Source organism: Equus przewalskii, chromosome 30, assembly GCF_037783145.1.
Source record: "Equus przewalskii isolate Varuska chromosome 30, EquPr2, whole genome shotgun sequence".
In the NCBI taxonomy this organism is placed as follows: domain Eukaryota; kingdom Metazoa; phylum Chordata; class Mammalia; order Perissodactyla; family Equidae; genus Equus; species Equus przewalskii.
The window spans coordinates 25,497,613-25,502,193 of record NC_091860.1 but is presented as its reverse complement, the minus strand read 5'-3'; positions in this window follow the sequence as shown (position 1 = coordinate 25,502,193).

Genomic DNA, 4,581 nt, shown 5'->3' with positions numbered 1-4,581 from the left:
ACACTCCCTCACCTGAAAACTGTGAGAACGCCTCTTTTGCAGGTGACAGACCGCAGCCCAAGAACCCCAAGGAAATATAGTGAATGCTTGTCAGTTAATGGGGCGTTAATTGAGTATTAAAGAATATTAAAAGGTATCAAAAGGGAGGTGGATGGAGAGTGAGGTCATTGTATCAATGCCGGGGTCTGTGGTCTTAAACATAGCAGAGTGGAATTTAGTCTTTTCCCAGCTTGTGGTTTTATTGAAACTTGACTACGTCCAACATCTGATAGAACCTCCAAAGAGACACTATAAACAATTAAAAGTAAAGCTGGACCGTTTTCAGGATGCTGAGAGAAGGCAAGATGTCAGTGTCCTAACTCAATAGACAATTCATCCAATGTGACAACAAAAACAAGAATCGTGGGTCATCTCAAGAAATGTCTCACAGAGATGAAAGGAACTGTGTGAATTATCTTTACCCAAAACATCCATCGTCCTCGCACCAGCATCGTTGGCCTCACTTTGGATCTGGGTAGGCTCTCAGGCCCCACCCCAGAAACCTCCTGAATTCAAATCCAAATTTTAACAAGACCCCCAGATGATTCAAATGCACATTACAGTTTGAGAAACACTGGTCTAGTTTAACCTCATTATATTATAGAGGAAAAGACTGAATGCTACGAAGGAGTCAAACTCACATGGCTCATTCTTTTTTTTTTTTTTTTTTTTTGCAGGGGAAGATTCACCCTGAGCTAATATTTGCTGCCGATCTTCCTTTTTTTTCCCCTCCCCAAAGTCCCAGTGCATGATTGTATATTCTAATTGTAAGTCCTTCTACTTCTTTTGTGTGAGCTGCTGCCACAGCATGGCTACTGACAGACCAGTGGTGTAGTTCCATGACAGGGACATGAACCCAGGCTGCTGAAGCGGTAAGAGCACTGAATGTTAACCCCTAGGCCATCAGAGCTGGCTCACATGGCTCATTCTTGACAGAGACGAGATTAAAATCCAAATTGGAAGAAATACAAGAACTACTACAAAATTGTCTTACACATTGGATTGTAAGTTGATAACTGCTTGTATTAATAATTTTTGTGGTTATTAGTGGCGGTTAGAAATGATGCTGAAATGGGAAGTAGCATCAGTTTTTATGTAACCGGTTGAACTCCATAAGCAGTATACTCCTAGCCATTCTTATCCCTACAAATTCGTGCTATTTCTTGGGCAATTATCCTCAGTGAGGGTAATTTTCCTAACTTCAGTGTTTTCCCCCCAGTCCTCAGGTGCAACTGCAAAAAAAAAAAAATCTCTTTTTAGGCTGTCTTCTCCATGATATGATAATTACTGCCATATTTAAAATGTAATCCTCTTCTAAAAATATAAATGTTAAATGCAACATCTTAACTGTACACTATGATTATCCATCATTTCAATTTCTCATTGATTTTCCAAACAGTATCAAATCAGCCAGGTATTTATTAGAAGAATTTTTTCTCTTTTCCTTTTGGAGGAAAGAAGCAGTTATATTTTCACCCATGAGAAAGATAAAGCAATTATAGATCATTTAAATATAGTTGATCTCGATTCTAACTTCTTGGGAGGGGTTAATGATTAATTAGTATTTAGAAGCAGATAGAAAATTGAAACAGCTGCCCAAATGCTTACAGATGGTAATAGTGTACAACAGTGGGTCTGAAAAATGTGCCCTTATTAGTTTTTATCAAAGCTGAATAAAATAATCTTGGTTGACACGGATCTTGGTCAGTTCAGGCTGCTCTAACAAAATACCACAGGTGGGGTAGCCTAAACATTAATTTCTTGCAGTTCTGGAGGCTGGAAGTCCAAAATCAAGGTGCCAACAGATACAGTGTCTAAAGAGGGCCGGCTTCCTGGTCCGTAGACAGGGCCTTCTCGTTGTGGCCTCACATTGCCCAGAGGGAGTGGGAGGGAGCTAATCCCATTCACGGGGCTCCATCTTCACGACCTCATCACCCCCCTAAGGACCCCACCTCCTAATACCATTGCATTGGGGGGTTAGGATTCCAATGTAGGAATTTTGGGAGGACACAAATATTCTGTCCATAGCAACATCCAACTCTAGTGGCCTAGATTCATATCTAGATGGCATAAAAGAATCTTGCTGGATTTGTCCATATCATGGAATGATATGCATCCCATCTCTTTCTCAACATGTTTCCTTTTGTGCAAAAGATTCGATTGGGATATTTTAAACTCTTACTGTGTACCCAGCACCGTACCGGCTGCTTCACTTACATTATCACACTGACTCTTCAGTCTGGGTTTACCTCTTAAATTGCCTATGAGTTTCAAGTTTCTAAAAATCATGATCCTCACCTGGGATTTATTCCAGGGAAACTTTTTTTTTTTCTTGCTCCCATGACTTATTATTTGAGAATTCCTAAATGCCTATGGCTAAAAAATGATCAGCACGCCTGGAGAAAATGCAAGACCTGAGACACTTTTAGGGCCACGTGGTCCCATCAGACCCCAGTCTCCCTTGTGGCTCACTGTGCGTGTCTCTGCGCAGAGGACGGAGGACGCCGTGCAGGAAATCACCATCGGAGCCCGAATGCCCATCCAGGAGCTCAACTCTCAAGGTCCTCTCTAGAAAGAATCTTTGGGCCTCAGCTATTTGTCCTTGACCAAATGAAACATGATATTTCCCAAGACTTTGTGAAATTTGGATGCTTTCCACACATTTACAAAAATGCCAAGCCAGTTTTTGAGTGAGAGTTATCAAGCACAAAGTGAAGTTGTATTTAAACTGAAGTTACGTAGACAACCGTAGATGTGATGTTCCTCTCTTACTCTGCAAACCAAATGCAAGGAGGCAAGAAGGGAGGGAAAGAGGGAAAGTGATGGAGAGAAGAATTCAACCGCTGTGTTGCTCAAATATCTGGCTCTTTGGGTCTAGAAGGAAGGATGCAAAGGGTTATCTACCAATGATGCATCAATTATGGTACCCAGAAGAGGGATTGGAGATACAAAGAAAACATGTGTCATGTCAAGGTTTGGGGGGATTACTAGAAGGTTGTGACTGAACTCATCTCATTTCATTCAATCTTCTGGATGGTATTTGATTTAGAGTTTTTACAATATGAGTCTCAGTAGTTTTGCTGACAACTTGGTACCTAATTCCCCGAAGGCTTCATCACACTCCCTTTTAATATATCTTTCATCACTGTATTATAGTCTGTCTGGCGATTGGCGTCTTTCTGTAGATAATTATACCCCTCCGGTGTTTTTTTTATTCTTCAGTAACTTCCACAGTGTTTGAAATCTACAGTCTTTGTTCTTTTCTCTCCTGGGCATAACATTCTCCCTTGTGAAGCGTTCTTTCACAAAGAGATCTTAAAGTTCTTTACAGATGTTAATTAATTCTATCACCCGGAAATTACTGATTTTGCATCGTTGGGAAACTGAGGCAGAAAGTGGCGTGACACATTGAATCCTGTAAAAACTTGACATCAGAGCTTGAGTTATCACCCAGCAGATAAATTCTCAGTGTTCTCTTCAGGAAAAAACTGTATTCTGAACTTGAGATAAATAATGATCAAAAAGTCAAATCGGAAAGTAGAAGAGAGACGCATAATTTTGCCTCTCTGACATATAAACCTGAAGAACAAGTTACTCTTAATGAAGATTTAGCCACTAAGACTTCGAGTGAAACTCATATTACCAAGATTTTATTACTATACACATATACACACACAGCAGGACTTTTAGGATCCTACGATGAAGTGTTATTTGAAATCATTAAAACTAAGCTGCACCTGTCAAAATAAATCAACCACTACATTTAGCGATTCAGAATCATTGACTCTTTATCTTTTCCATATACTCATTAATTCTCAATATTCTTTCCCATCGTTAGTGTTTAATTTCCAAGTACTCCTGTCCTATAAAAATAACGTATTAAAATGAAATTGGGTATTCAGCACATGATTCGCTCCTGGATTCATCTGGGTTGGGTTCTGCCACACAATATATGCACTTATAGTGCTGGAATATGGTTTTTCCCCCTATAAAATGTTTTTACAGCTTTATGCTGTAAAAGTCAATCCAGCTGACGAATCCTGCCTGTTGCCTTTCGGTACGTCTGTTTGATTTAACTTGCTTCTGGTTAACAATGGAGCTTCCTGAGGCTGTCAAAATAAGTAAAGTATGAAACGTCTTTAGAGAAATGACTGTTTTCCAAAGAGAGATTAAGTAAACAAGCCATTCCTGCTGGTAAAATAATTGATTACATCGCTGACTATTTAATATTATGTTTAGCCAGAGTTCCCTAGGGACGGTTTATTACATTAGCATAAACAAAGAGAGAACTAAGGGCTGCCGTGCTCCATGAGGGACGCAAAAGAAGAGAGTGATGGCAGGTTTCGTGTTTGAAAAGAAGCGAACAAACACTTTCCTTGTGGAGGTAACCCACACATCGCATGAAAATGCACACTTGGCCCCGAGTGTGATAAGTGTACCCCTGCTATATTAAAAAAGAGATCTCCATGTTTTATAAATAACTCTTAACAGTTCTCTGATGATGTATGCAATTAAGAAAACGGTTTGGTTAATAAAGTTTAA